The sequence below is a fragment of the Primulina tabacum genome, chromosome 14, assembly GCF_025594145.1.
Source record: "Primulina tabacum isolate GXHZ01 chromosome 14, ASM2559414v2, whole genome shotgun sequence".
NCBI classification, from domain to species: domain Eukaryota; kingdom Viridiplantae; phylum Streptophyta; class Magnoliopsida; order Lamiales; family Gesneriaceae; genus Primulina; species Primulina tabacum.
Genome location: NC_134563.1, coordinates 8,802,359 through 8,819,424, shown reverse-complemented (window position 1 = coordinate 8,819,424; position 17,066 = coordinate 8,802,359).

Below are 17,066 nucleotides of genomic sequence, written 5' to 3'. Positions count from 1 at the left end.
GGTGGAAACGTATGAAGAAGGACATTGCTGAGTTTATTTCTAAATGCTTGGTCTGTCAGCAAGTGAAAGCCGAGAGAATGAAACCGGGAGGATTGCTCCATAGTCTTGAAATCTTGAAATGGAATTGGGAACATATTGCTATGGATTTTGTGACTCATTTACCTCGTTCGCCCAAGGGCTGTGATGCTATTTGGGTTATTATTGATCGGCTTTCGAAATCTGCACATTTCATTCCGTATGAGCGGACTTATCCTTATAAGAGAATGGCCCGTTTATACATTGAGAATGTTGTGAGATTGCATGGTGTGCCAGTCTCGATTGTATCTGATCGTGATCTCAGATTTGCTTCTAAATTTTGGGGTAGTTTTCAGGAAGTGATGGGTACGCATTTGGCTATGAGTACTGCTTATCATCCTCAAACTGATGGCCAGACCGAGCGTACGATTCAAACATTAGAGGATATGTTGCGTGCTGTTGTGATGGACTTCAAAATGGGATAGCAAGATGCCTTACCATTGGTCGAATTTTCTTATAATAATAGCTTTCAGACGAGTATCGGTATGGCACCGTTTGAAGCTCTATATGGGAGACGATGTAGATCACCGTTATTCTGGGATGAGATTGGTGAGAGACAATTGACTGGACCTGAAATGATACAGGAAATGAACGATAAGGTTCATTTGATTCGGCAGCGGATGAAAGCTGCTCAGGATCGTCAAACAAGTTATGCGAACAAACGAAGACGACCCTTGGAATTCAAGAAAGGTGACAGAGTGTATTTGAAAATATCTCCCTTTAGAGGCACTGTTCGATTTGGCATGCGAGGGAAATTATCTCCTCGATATGTTGGTCCATACGAGATTCTTGATCGAGTTGGTGATCTTGCATATCGATTGGCATTACCACCAGCTCTATCTGCTATTCACGATGAGTTTCATGTTTCTATGTTGAGGAAATATGAACCAGATCCATCGCATGTGCTTGCACCTGATGAGGTTGAACTGGGTCCTTCTCTTTCCTATGTTGAACAACCTGTTCGCATTATGGATCGAAAGGAGAAGATATTGCGAAATAAATCGATTCCTTTAGTTCGAGTACAATGGACACGGCATGGAGTGGAAGAGTCGACGTGCGAATTGGAGAGCAAGATGCGAGATTCATATCCGCATTTGTTTGATTCTCTTCCATCTGTTCCATTGTATTCAATGTATACTGATCCGTTTACTGATTTTAATTTTGATATGTACTATAACTGGTGACATATTATATGTTTGCCAATGTTATGTATATAGAGATGTTTGAGATTTCGAGGACGAAATCTTTTAAGTTGGGGAGAAATGTGAGACCCCGAAAATAAAATAGCATTGATGACATTTTTGTAAATATTGAAAAATATTCAATTTATTTTGATGACATTTTGGTAAATAAGTTGAAAAATAATAAATTAATTTTTAAGAATAAAATATGACATATCTTGGATCACATGAAGTCCAAATGATTTGAAATTTGGATATAACGTAGGAAATTCAAAGATAGAGAAGTTTCATGTTTTGAGTTTTGGAAAATTGAATCGTTTGACTTGTACAAAGGAATATACCGGCGTTAAAATTTTAAATAGTATATATTATATTATATTATTTTATTAATATAATATAATATAATATTAAAAAAAATTAAATAAAAAAAAAGATAAAAATCAAAAACACACACAGCAAATTCACGAAGAAGTTTCGACAGAGAAAGTGAGAAAGAATCGGAAATAGAGTTTCGAGTTTCTTTTCGATCGTGCGACTTATCGGTTTATCCAATCGACGAACCGACTTCAATTCTGAGATCGTTGACACGAGGTCTTCGATTTGAGGTATAAATTTTATATTTTTGGTGATGTTTGAAATTCGTCGATTTTTGAAATAAATCCGATAAATTGTTAAATCATACTAGAATTGAAGATTGTTGAATAGTGTATGATTTTAACGAAGAAGAGATGATTATAGTGATGTTATTTTGAATTATTCTCGATTTATTATAATTATAGAATTTTAATCGTTGTATTGAGATTGAAGAATTATTTGTCAGTTATTATTAATTCTGATAAATATATGCGGTAGAATAACCGTAAAGAAACTAAGTTTTGAAGTCGGAATTGAATTATGTTATGATTTCGATTTAATATGAATTTTTGAAGTTTCAAAAATAATTGAAACTTATATTATTGAACTTGAATGATGTTATTGATTGAAATGAATATGTTATTGATGTAGATAGCTTATTATACTGATATCTTCAAGCTACATCAACTGGAACGAAGAATTGAGGTATGTTGCGACCAGGTAACATACGACAGGTATCTGTATTATATGATATATGTCGGATTGATTTGATTGATTGGAATGAGAATACATGTCTATATGCCTTATTTGTTGATTGATGTGGCATACATGACATTGAGATTGATATATCGATGTATAAAATAAATGTTTTGTTAACACACATCGTTTGATGCATACATCGATACATGACATGCACGTTGAGCTATGATCCTTGTATACCCTGATATGATTTGATTGGATTCTGGGGTTTGTGAACGCAATGCTATGTTTGGTATTACATGACCCTTAAAGCATAGACATTTGTGGCCCCGATGATTGGATATTTGATTTTGGATTTGATAGCGCTTTGTCGACGCTATCATACGAGTATCCCTTATTGAGGCCGATGTGCCAGCTCGAGCATTGATTTGATAGCGATTCGTTTGATTCTAACATGTGCTCAGTGGATGGGCATTTGACCTGATACCTCCACGACATACATGCATTGCATACCATATATCATTGTTTAGATATCTGTGGTATATATGATTGGTTGTTCCATACGGAGCTTTGCTCACCCCCAAGGGGGGCTGTTGTTGTCTTTGTGTGTGGACAATGGTAGGTACTCCAGGATATCAGGAGACCGGAGAGGGTACTTCTGGAGGGAGTCACAGTTTGAGTTGAGGTTTATATTTTGTTCCCAGTATATATGTATATATATATTTATATACCGGGGCATGTCCCGAGGATATGAGTTGTTTGTATATGATTGGTTTTGATTACGTGTGGGCATGTTTATGATGTGAGATTAAATACTATTTTTAGTATTTAAATTATAGAAGAAATATTTTGGGCTCATGGTAAAGAAATTTTAAACTCGTTTTCCGCTGTAATTAGTTAACCCTAATCAAAGTGCATTGTAATAACGATTAGGAGCTAAGGGCCCCACAGTTCTGGTAGGAATTAATTCATTATTTTCATTCTTCACAACAGTGATCCCACCTTTTTTCGGAACAACTTGCACTGGACTAACCTACCTACTATCAGAAATCATGTAAATAATACCTGCGTCCAGTAGCTTTATCACCTCTTTCTTCACCACCTCTTGCATAGCCGGATTTAGACGTCTTTGAGGTTGGGTAGATGTCTTGTGGTCGGCCTCCATCAGAATTTTGTGCATGCACATGGAGGAGATGATCCCCTTTATGTCTGCAATACTCCAACCTATGGCTTTGATGTTATCTCTCAAGACTCGCAGCAGCTTTTCTTCCTCCATACCTGTCAAAGTAGATGAAACAATTACTGGCAATTTATTATTATCAAGCAAAAACAGATATTTTAAGTGCGAAGGAAGAGGTTTCATCTCTAGGATTGGGGCTTCTTCGATGGATGACTTTAAAGGTTTTGGGATATGCCCAAACTCCCCAATCCTAGAATTTACCGTCTTGGAAATTGGTCTGCCTGCTTCCAGATACTGCATGTATTCCTTAATATCCTCATTTTCCAACTCTCCTGGGCATGAATCAGTCAAACAAATCTCCAAATGATCTTCACCTATCAATTCCTGCAAACCACACTCAACAAGCTCGTCAGTAGCATCAATTCTAAAACAATCAGATGTATCATTAGGATATTTGATGGACTGAAAAACATTAAACACCACACTCTCGTCATTCAGTCTCAACACCAACTCACCCTTTTGTACATCTATCAGAGCTTTCCCAGTGGCTAAAAACGGTCTTCCTAAAATAAGAGGAATCTCACGATCCTCTTCCATATCCAACACAACAAAATCAATCGGAAAAATGAACTTGTCAACCTTTACTAACACATCCTCTACAACTCCCCTAGGATATTTAATTGATCTATCAGCTAACTGTAGGGAAATTGTAGTTGGCTTCACTTCACCTATTTTCAGCTTCTCAAAACATGAATATGGCATCAAGTTAATGCTTGCACCTAAGTCACACAAAGCTTTACTAAAATTCGAAGTTCCAATAGTACAAGGGATAGAGAAACTACCTGGATCCTTAAGCTTCGGAGGGATTTTATTTTGTAAAATTGCAGAACATTCCTCCGAAAGCTTAACTGTCTCAAATTCAACCAATTTCCTCTTGTTTGATAAAATCTCTTTAAGAAATTTTGCATATGAGGGCATTTGAGCTAAAACTTCTGCAAATGGGATATTTATATGCAGCTTTTTGAAAATCTCAAGAAATTTTGAAAATTGAGTATCCAATTGCAGTTGCTTAGCTCTTTGGGGAAAAGGGAGTGAATTAATATCATTGTTGGAGTTTGAGTTTAGAGACTTACCTTTCTCCCTTGCGTCCTCTGACCTTTGCTTGGATAATTCCTTCTCCTTCACATCGCCTTCAAAATCGATCACTTCCTGCTTTATGGGAGACGTCACCGTGACTGCATTGACACCTTTTGGATTCTTTTCCGTTTCACTAGGTAGTGTACCCGGAGCTCGTGTAGCCATTTGTGTCGCTAATTGCCCTAATTGCGTCTCCACTCTTTGCATCATGGCATCATGGTTTTGCCATCTCATTTCATTCCCGGCTATGTACTTTGCAAGCATGTCCTCAAGGTTTGACTTGCTATCCTGTGGCTTGAAACCGGGTGTCATAGAAGGTCCAGCACCTTGCGGAGGTTTAGGTGGTTGCTGAGGAGGCTTTTGCTGTGTAGGATGTTGTGGAGGATTAAAATGTAGTGGCTCAACAGAATTTTCTGACGGTCTCCACCCAAAATTCGGATGATTCCTCCAGCCCGGATTATATGAGAAAATGTATGGATTATATTGCTGACGACCCTGGTTTCCCACATAATTTACTGAATCCCCTCCAAAGAACTGTATTCCCTCACAAGACATATCTGGCATGAATGGCATGTCACTAGATGAACCACCAACCATTTCAGCACTTCCTTGAATCTGATTCAGTGACTTGACTGGTATTGACTTCTGTGCTTGTAACTGTGCCATCTGATGTGTCAATCCATCAAGTTTCGCTGTAATCGCTGTCAAATCATCCATCTCAAGGAATCCGACCTTCTTCTCCCTTCGGTTATCTTGCCAACCCACATTGCTTTCTGCCATATTCGAGATGATTTCAAGTGCTGCGGTTGGCGTTTTCCTGTATAAGCTTCTGTTTGCTGCCGCATCGAGCATAGATCTCACAGAAGGATCCACCCCATAATAGAATGTCTCAACCTGCTGGCCTATTGAAAAGCCATGTCTCGGGCACATCCTCAACATCTTCTTAAACCTCGCCCATGCTGAATTCAGTGATTCCCCATCTCTCTGTCTAAATGATGTGATTTCGTTTCTCAACTGTGTAATCTTAGTCGGGGGAAAATACGTGTGCATGAAGACCTCAACTAGCCCATCCCATGTAGTAATAGAACCAGCTGGAAGGTCTCGAAGCCACTCCATAGCTTCTCCTTGCAGGGAAAATGGAAATAATCTGAGTCGAATGGCATCAGTACTCACCCCATTGCACTTAATCGTATCACAGATCGACAGAAAGTTCTCCAGATGTGCATTGGGATCTTCAGATGGTGATCCCCCGAATTTAACTTGCATTTGAATCATTTGGATGATGGAGGGCTTAAGTTCGAATGTATTCGCCTGAATTGTAGGGCGGACAATACTAGAGCCATAACCTCCAAATGCTGGCATATGAAGCTCCATTAAAGTACGATTATCCTCTTCTTCGGCCATGTCTTCAAATTCTGGTTTACGGTCTATTTCAGATTCTTCTTCAGATTCAAATTCCAGAGTCAAGTTGTTATTCCTTCGAGCTCTGCAGATACTGCGGAGAGTGCTTTCAATCTCAAGATCAAGTGGCACCAGATTCCTGACGTCTTGAGCACGGCTCATATAACACGAGCTAACCCCTGAAATAAAAAATTTAAGTGCACAATCTAAGCTCCGAAAGAGTATAAAAATCTGAAACAAAATTAATTAAAATGCTAAAGAAAAAAATGAAAAATTTAAAACTAAGAATAAAAGCCTAGTCTCAAACAAATAATTTATCCTAATATTAAATAAATAATCCCCGGCAACGGCGCCAAAAAACTTGACCGATGATTTCGGTTGGGATTAATTCTAGCAAAGCGGACTATGTCAAGTTATAGTAATTGGACGACAAGTCCAAGTATAGATCCCACAGAGACTACTATTTAAGTACTGAGATTTAAATTATTTAATTTAATCTAGGCAACGATAATAAGTGATTTGGAGATTATTTAAACTAATTAAATTAAACTAGTTTATGCTAAATTAATGATTAAAATCAAATTGGCAGAAAAGCTTGGAACTTGAGGGTTTTCAAATTTAAATAAAATGACCGGGAACACACTACGGTAACAAACTTTGATTATTATCATGCACTGGAATTATTTAACTACAAATTATTCGAAGTCACGATGCAATCCTCTAATTTGATTATAAACCTATTTCTAGAATTTATAATCATATTCTCATTTAACAGTCCAATTATTTCTAATTGAATTTAATTAAACAAAAATGCATTTATCGACGATAGAATTACAGCTGTCGCCTAAAATCGCACACTGAAACCGAATACTATTTCTAGTCGGTTTAACCGTGCGTTGATTAATATTTTTGAAGCTAAATTCAATCTATTCCCTTTCGAGTCAAGATCGAACAACAAACATGCAAATAATTGGCCATATTAAAAGCACGAAAATTACGAAAACATTAATCAATAGCATAGAATAATTTTATAAATCAAACAATCCAACAAATAAACAAAATCAATCGTTTGTCCCTATCGTGGTCCCGATCACAAGAGAAACTACTCCATAAACTCGAAACTAAAGTCAAATCTAATATTTGAATTCATGACTGAAAATAAGAAAACAAAAGAGGAGAGAAAATCTCAGTGATGGTGCGCGGTTCTTGCGTGAGAAGTGCACGAATTTCTCTCGTCTTTCCCAAAGCCGTCACCGTCTTCCAAAAGTATCAAAGTTCTCCTCCCTCTTCCTCTCAAAGTCGGCTCCTCTGTAAAGAATTCCACCCACTTTTTTTTTCCCAGGTTTTCTCTTTTAATTCTCTTCCAAAAATCACGAGCAAATCTTCGTCGAAATCTGATTCTGATCTCAAGGACACGGACCCCGTGCCTGCATCTGGATAAGGGTCCGTGTAAACTCGGTCCAAACTTTCTTCCGGAATACTGGACACGGACCCCATGTCGAGGTCCGTCTCTGGGTCCGTGTAGACTCGGTCGATGTCTTCCTTTGGCTTCTGAGGTACGGACCTATACACGCGGTCCGTGTATGGGTCCGAGTGTTCTCTTTGTACTATTTTTCCGGGTGTTTTCTGATATGACATTGCGAAGTTTGACTTCTTTGCATTTCTTTGGCTTTTATCATCTTTTTGGTCAAACCTACAAATAGCCATAACGAGACGAAATAAGCGCGAAACTCGGAATAAAAACGCCAGATAAGAACGAATACGACAAAATAAAGTCCCTAAGATGCTATATAATTCGTGCTTATCAGTATGTCTTAGGCTTATATGCCTAGATTTTCCATTGTATATCTCATTATACGCCCTTGCAAGAGTGGCTTGACTATCACATAATATTGATATTGAACCAATAATTTTTGAAGTCAAAGGTATTTCGCACAAAAGATCATGTAACCATTCTGCCTTTTTTCCTGCTTCGGCTAATGCAATAAATTCAGACTCCATGGTGGAATGTGTTATGCAAGTTTGTTTCTTGGATTTCCAAGATATTGCACCTCCTCCAAGAGTAAACACCCAACCCGAAGTAGATTTATTGTCTCCAATACTCGATATCCAGCTAGCATCTGTATATCCTTCTAATATAGCAGGAAATTTTGAATAGTGCAATCCAAGGTTCTTGGTTTTCTTTAAATAACCAAAAACACTTCCAATAGCCTTCCAGTGATCATTATTTGGATTGTTGGTAAACCTACTCAGTTTACTAACCGCAAAGGCAATGTCTGGCCTTGAACATTGCAATGCATACATTAGGCTACCAATCGCACTTGCATACTCAAGTTGTGCCACTGTCCTTCCATTATTCTTGATTAGTTTAATGCTTGGATCAATTGGAGTACTATCTTCTTTAATATTCAAATGTTTGAACTTATCAAGCATTTTCTCAATATAATGTGCTTGGTTTAGCTCATAACCCCCACTATTTCTTGTGACTTTAATCCCAAGTATAATATCCGCTTGTCCAAGATCCTTCATTTCGAATATGGAAGATAGAAACCTCTTTGTTTCAATTATGCCTTTTATGTTATTACTTACTATTAACAAATCATCAACATAGAGACAAATAAATATGATGCAATTTTCAAGACATTTATGATAAAGACATTTATCAACAGTATTGTGAATAAAACCATTTGAAATAATACTATTATCAAATTTTGCATGCCATTGTTTCGGGGTTTGCTTCAAACCATATAAGGATTTCAATAATTTGCATACTTTCTTCTCATTTTGGTAGAACAAAACCTTCAGGTTGTTCTATGTATACCTCTTCATCGAGATCACCATTAAGAAATGCCGTTTTTACATCCATTTGATGTACTATTAAATCATGAATAGATGCTAATGCAAATAAAATTCTTATGGTTGAAATTCTAGCAACAGGAGCATATGTGTCAAAATAATCGATTCCTTCTTGTTGTTTATACCCTTTAGCTACTAGTCTAGCTTTGAATGTTAGAAGTGTTCCATCACTATGATACTTTCTTCTAAACACCCACTTACAACCAATAGGCTTAGAACCATAAGGTAAATCAACAAGTTCCCAAGTTTGATTTGATAAAATAGAATTCATTTCATCATCTAATGCATCTTTCCAAAAACTAGAGTCTCTTGAAGACATAGCTTCTTTATATGTCATAGGGTCACTTTCAATCTGTAAGACAATTGGGATTGTTCTCACTATTTCTTTTCTACTTCCTTCTACCAAGCACAAAGATATTAATTGAGAATCAATCTCATTAGGATCTATATATTTTATTTTCCTTGTTCTTTTGCTTTTTCTAGGTTCAAAGGTTTGTTCAATAACCTTAATAGATTTGTCATTTTGTGATCCATCTACTATCTTCTCTTGAGATTTATTGTATAGAACTAATTTAGGACTATCTTCTGCAGTGAGTGAATCCTCAAAAAATTCAACATCCCTAGATTCTATTATAATGTTAGATTCTAAATCTAGAAGTCTATATGCTTTACTATTTGTAGCATATCCAACAAATGCACACTTAATTCCTCTTGGACCTAATTTAGTCCTCGTTGGGTTCGTGTTTTTGCAATAAGCAAGACACCCCCATACCCTTATGTTTGGTTTTCTTCCTTTCCATATCTCATAAGGTGATATATTATTCTTTTTTAGAGGAATTCGATTCACAATATGACATGCAGCTGACAATGCTTCTCCCCATAGAATAAATGACAATTTTGCATTTAAAATCATATAATTTATCATCTCTACAAACGTTCGATTCTTTCTTTCCTCCAAACCATTTTGTTCGGGAGTTCGAGGTGCAGAACATTGATGCAAAATTCCATTTTCTTCACAAAATAAATTAAATTCGTTTGAGAAATATTCACCACATCTATCACTCCTAAGTATTTTAATCTTTTTATTAAGTTGGTTTTCTACTAAAGCTTTATATACTTTAAACATGTTAAAAGCTTCATCCTTATGTTTTATTAAATAAACAAAAGTGTACCTTGAACAATCATATATGAAAGTTATAAAATATCTGTTTCCTCCTCTTGTTAACATTCCATTTAGTTCACAAATATCCGAATGAACAAGATCTAGAGTTTGGGTATTTCTTTCAACATTTTGAAATGGTTTCTTATTCATCTTGCATTTAACACAAATTTCACATTTTTTAAATTTATTTAAATCACAAGATATAAGGCCACATTTAACCATTCTGTTCATTGTATATTTTCCTATATGTGCTAATCTACTATGCCATAAAGAAATAGAGTCAATCATGTAAGTAGAAGAAGTAGATTTATTTATTTCATTGTCACTAGTACATAATTTGACCATCCCATCACAAGAAAATCCTTTCCCAACAAAGTTATTAGATATTGAAAGAGTCAATTTTTCAGACTCATATACCGCCTTAATCTTTGCTTTTCTAAGAAGTTCACCACTAACTAGATTTCGATTCATGTCCGGAACATGAAGAACATTTATCAAAGTTATTGTTTTTCCCGAAGTAAAGTTTAAAACTACACTTCCTTTACCAACAACTTTGGAACGCCCTTCATTTCCCATTTGAATCTCTTGTCCATCTTCAATTTCTTGATAATTTTTGAACAATAACTTATCATATGCAACATGGACTGTAGCACATGTGTCATACCACCAACCTAGAACTTTTCCTTGAACAACATTAACATGACTTATAGTTGCCAAAATGTTGTCCATTTCCACGGAGTTAATCTTTGCCTCTTTATCACTTGGTTTCTTTTTAAACCTGCAATCTCGAGCATAATGCCCGGATTTTCCACAAACAAAGCATGCTCCCTTGGACTTCTTTTTGAGTTTATCTATGGATTTTTTCGGACCAAATGGATTTCCTATCCTTTTATTGTTATTGTTGAATTTCGTAGGCTGATTTATGACGTTGGCTTTAGACGTGCCTTCATAAGAATTTTCATTCTTATCTCTCGTCATAGATTCTTCCTCAATACGTAAATGCTTTTGTATTTGTTCCAAGGAAAAATTTTCAGGACTATGAAGAATCCTTTTTTCCGGTAACTTTTCCACGTAGATGGCAATTTTGCAATGATTGCACCCACTTGAAAGGATTCCGGTAACTCTATCTTGACAGCCCTCGTTTTGTTAACAATAACTTGCAATTCATGTACTTGAGGCAACAATGGTTTATCATCAAGAAATTTAAAATCAATGTACTTTGAAATTAAAAATTTCTTTGTACCTTCTTCCTCCGCTTTATACTTGTTTTCTAATGCTTGCCATATTTCTTTAGCAGATGTGGTGTTTGTGTAGAGATCGTAAAGACGGTCGGACAAGGCATTTAAAATATGACCGCGACACATCAAATCATCTTCTTGCCTTTTCTCTCTTTTAGCCCTTAGTTCTTTATCTTCTCCATCGGTAGGTGCTGGAATTTCTTCCAAATTTGGATCAAGAATGTAGAAGATCTTCATTGCTGTAAGAAGAAATTTAAGCTTGTCTTGCCATCTCGTAAAATTTGTACCATCAAACCTATCAAGTTTGACCATGTTTTGATTCATAAACTTCAATGTTGCCATGTTTGTTCCACTCTCCATCTGCCTTTGCAATATTTTCTACAAGTAACAAATAGAAAATATTTTAGAACTTGGAAATGAGTATTGAGTTGAAATATTGGATTTCAAAATAAATTCTGATATTTTCTTTTCACAACCACATGCACTATTTGTAGCCACCGAAAAGACATCTTCAAAAGCCACAATGAATTGATGCATCTCTTCTCAAATAATACATGCCAAAAGACACGTTGTTAGATTGAAAAATTAAAAACTGCATGTGGCAGTTAAGACTTTGAAATTTGTAAAATGAAATCAATATTTATCTCATTAATTATATTGAACAAATTCTAACACTAAGCCCCATTTAGTTGTATTAGATATGGGTCAAGCCCAATCTTGTGAATGGTCTCGAGTTTATAGACGGTTTGGGTCGAACTCGGGTTGGATCGACTATCCGGACGTATCGAACTAAATTATTAACAAATCAAGCTCTTCGATTGAATGAAAAAATGTGATTTTGAGGTCCGAAAGAAGTACATTCCAAACGGATTGGGCCAGCAGTGTCGGCCCAAACTATGTGGTTGGCGTAGGTTGGAAGAAAATAGGGCTGTCAAGGCTTGTCAATGAGAGCCACAAGCACGGGCCTTGGCCCACACAAATATGGTCTGGGATGAAGGTGTAGGCCCATCTTGTGCATGTTTTCTTTCAATCTACCTTTCTTTTTATTTATCTGCGTAAATAATCGAAAAACCTTTTGGCTGAAATATATTCTTACCAAAAATCCAAGTTTTATCTTCTTCTTTTTTTCAATTTTCAAATCCAATTTTATATTTAATACAATAAATAAATACTATTTTTTTTTTCCCCTTAAAAAACTTTGCCTGCTTTTCGTATCTTACAATATACCTAATATTTCTTCAGTATTTCCTAAAAATACTCTATTATTATTTATATTTTGTATAATAATTTATTCTATCTAATAAATAACTTACATGATTTTATAGATACAATAATTAATTCATTCCTCCGAAAAATTACTGGGTCCAAAATAGATTGCATGCAACCCTAATTTTCCAATGCCGACTACATCGCTTCGCTTCAAGGACTGAAAAAGAAAAGAAAAGATGTTAACCGAGAGATCGATGACGAATTTTTCGTACGAAGCAGATTTTTTGAAATCTTTCAAATTCATGTCTTCGGTTCATTAATTTTCTAGACGTTCATCGAGCTTGTTTTATAGTTGATCTGATTCAAATTCGAGTACAATAAAATTTCACTACATTATATTATAAAAAGAATATTTTCATTAATATTTAGCATTTAGTAAATACTAAAAATACATTTGTATACTCAATAACAAAAGGTCGTGACCAGGCTCACGAGCTTTCTAATGAGTTGTAGACGTTCTCACAGATTTATATTCGAGAGACGGGTAGACCCGATTTATATTTGCAATGAAAAATAATACTTTTGAAATAAAAATTAATATTTTTTCATGAGTCGAATCGGATCGAGTGGAAAATCCATTTCACAAAATTGACATGTGAAACTGTCTCGTACAAGTTTTTTATGTTTGAATGATATGTGTCAACTTAACTAATCTTACATTTCTAATCTCAGTTCCAAATCAAGCCAGATCTGGGTTCTGCCTGGGGTCCGTTGTACTTACAGCTTTTGACATATGAAATATATACATACAAGTATCATCAAATATCATCGGACTTCAACAAAATAAATCATCAAATAATAAAATCTTATTTATACGACTTAATGAATCTATAACTTTGTAACACATGACATTCCCTATCCATAAATGATACTACATTTACTCAATAAAAGTCAAAATAATAACCAATTTTATATAAAGCTGGCAATACTTGAAAAATTCAATCTGTATAATAAATATAAAGGGCAAAAATGAATACAGTAACACGAACAAAGTCCAATTTGATTAATAAAAAAAAAGGCTAACTTGGAACTTCTATCGATTTTCAGGCGCAGAGTTGTGAGTCTTGGATGGAGCCGAAGGTGGAATAGGGACTTCTTTAGGAAGTTTAGTGAAGAACAAACGATCAATCTCTATGGTATGCTTTTGTCGAGAATATGTAGACAAATGCATCGCGAATACATCGTCCTCCTTCGTCAATACCCCTCTCGTCCTAATCGCAACACAAGAATGGATCAACAGAGATCCAAGAAAGAACAACAATAGAATTACTCGAAACGGGATGATGATTAGGGTTTTTGAGGAGTATAATAAAGAAGCCATTAGTGTTTGCTTTCTTTTCTTTTTCTCTCTTCCGGCTTTCGGAGATATTCGAACAGTGCTTTTCTTGAAGATGAAGGAGGATTTGTGTGTGTATATATAATTCATGTGTGTATGTGTGTGGTAAAGGATGTGGGAGGCTGCAATGTCAAGAGTTGAGAAAGATTAATATAACTTAGAATTATATGTCACGCAATAGCAAATTATGGAGGAGCATGTAAAAAAAGTCAACGATTGGAGAAATTATAGAATAATTTGATCGAGCATGTCTGCCGCCTTCTATTTCATTTGTTAATTTAAACGTCAAGATAGAATTTTCATTTCTTGTACGTAAGATTTTTGAATTTGATTCCTCTATTTATCTTGTCAAAAACTTATGTGAGACGGTCTCACGGATCATATTTTGTGAGACATATATCTTATTTGGGTTATCAATGAAAAATTATAACTTTTTATGCTATAAGAATATTACTTTTTATTGTGAATATTGATATGGTTGACAACTCTCACATATAAAGATCCGTGAGACCGTCTCATTAAAGACCTACTCATTTATCTCATTACGCAGACCGCTTGTAAGATCCATTAAAAATTAAAAGTGCCTATTATTTGACTTTCGGAGAAAAATTAAATCAATGCACTCCGCCCGTTGTATCCCGCTTGTGTAATCATGTGCCCACCTTGTGAACTTGTAGAATATGCAAAGTCAATAATAATAATAATAATATTCACACATACGAAAAGTATATGGGATTAAGAAGTGTAATAAAATATAAACTCATATATACATACATATATCTCGTATAGCTATATTTCTTCTATTCTTTTCTTAATATACATCTATTTAATTTGGGATCTTGATATTGAAAGATAACAAATCATTTACATTAGCATTCATTAAATAAGGGTAAAATTGTTTGTATGATTATATTTTCAATTAGTTGAGTAGGTTTCTTGTGAGACGGGTCAACCCTACCGATATTCACAATAAAAAATAAAAAATAATACTCTTAGCATAAAAAGTAATAATTTTTCATAGATGATACAAATAAGAGATCTGTCTCACAAATACGACCCTTGAGACCATCTCACACAAGCTTTTTGTCTTCTTAATCTATGTGAAAAGAGAAACAAAATTATATATAGTATTGGCAGTTTTATTCAATTTAAATGGGTTGTATGAATTGTTTGGAAAGAGAGTGTCTCCAAATACATAACCAGAAGTCCAAAATTCCCTTTAATTTTGGTCCATGTTTAATGCTTTGCTCCATCTTTGCGTGCAAAGACAAAAGAATTAATTATTAAAAAATCAAAGCCTAAATAATAAGCAATAAATATTGGGGGTCCCTTAAAATTAATTAATCCGACAGTGACTGACATGTGGAATTTGGTTACATAGTCTTTATTTATGCTCTTCTTGTATTATTTTATGATATCCCAGTTCAAAATTTTAATATTAAATAATATTTTGCAAATTTCTTTTCAAAATTACATCGATGAGTTCAGGTTAATTAAACTCAAATAAAAAGGTAAATAGTAATATCTGAAGGCACAAAAAATAAGTAATGATTTCTTTATATTTCGACTTGTGTGAAATTTTTTTCTTTGTTATAGTTGATAAAAATCGTGGTTTTTTTTTTTTTATGATTTGTTTAAAGAAAAAAGTGATTGAAAATTTTAATTGATTCAGAAAATGATGCTGACCCCTATAGACATTCGTTCATAAGCTGCAGGCGTGGAAGAGTCGGTGGCTCATTTTATTTTTTGATAATAAAAAATTATTCAACTTCAAAAGTCAAATCTTAACAAAATATTCTTGACAATTGACTTCTTGGATTTTTTTAGTTCATTTGGTCGACTAAAAAAAAGTGTCACACCTTTTCTTTTGTTTTAATTATATACAAAATTTTCTTAAAAAATTAAAATTTATCCCATAAATACACTAAATCATCACCCCAAAATATCCCTCCTCATAAAACAATTATCTGTTTTAAGTAATAAATTATAATAAAATACAAACTCAAAATCTCATTTGATGAGTACATTGACAACAACACTCTTCCACTAAATGGAATTGGCTATATGGATCTCATACGTCATTGAGATTCATTGTATTTCATCTCAAATTATATCATCAATTATATTTAGATAATATATAACATGCTTAATAACTAGAATCTCTATTTAGTCGCATTTGTACATGTCCATATCATGTCAGCCGTGTCTCTCTCAAATTTTCTTCGAGAGGCACAACCTCAAATTTTTCTCTAATATATTGTTGCATGATATATCGAGCGATAAAGTACAGTAACTTTCGTAAAAACCAATGAACTAAATGGTGAAGAAAACACAGTAGAACAAAGGTTAAAGTAAATCAAATCGAGGCCTGTACGAAGTACAGAATCCTTAAAACAGATTGGTCCCCTCCTGTATGTGCTTCGAGGATCGCCTTGGACGTCTGTTTCCTAGTATACAACGGAACAACCAGCAGTGACTTAACACGAGACACTACTACGGCGATCTGAAAACGTACATTTACTTTATCACGAGATTTAACAGAGGCCAAATGAAAAGATAGCAATACGACATGCAAGAGAATATTTGAAAGAGATAAGATTTTCATATATTTAAAATGAGGAAATGAACACATTATTTATAAGCCCCAAAATGCAAACCAAGATTCATGCAAAATTAATTAACTCAATTAATCTTCTCAATAACTCAAGAATATGAAGAACCAAAACTTTTCAATTAACTCAAGAATTTGGAAAGTCAAAAGACACTTCCACAATAATGAGCCACAACTAACTCAAGAATGTGGATAGCCAAAAGACACTCTCACATTCATGAGACATAATTTTTATTCAAATTTTCAACAATCCCCCACATGAATGAAAATTGATACAAATTTTGGTGAAAAAGTGCTATAGTTGAATCCTGCATAAGATAGGTAGGTGTTACCCTTTGAACATTCCCTTATGAAATATACTTGCTTTACTAGCTGACCAGTAGACATGATGTCCTTGAACTGTTATGTAAATTAAGATATACTTCACACAAGACTCTCCCTGATACTATTCAGTTCTCATGATTAAGTTCGTTTTGACCATGAAAACATGAATGGTTCTGCGAGAGTGTCTAGAATTGAGCCTTACAATTCCTTTGAAACGACCACACTTCTCTCTCACATAGGTGA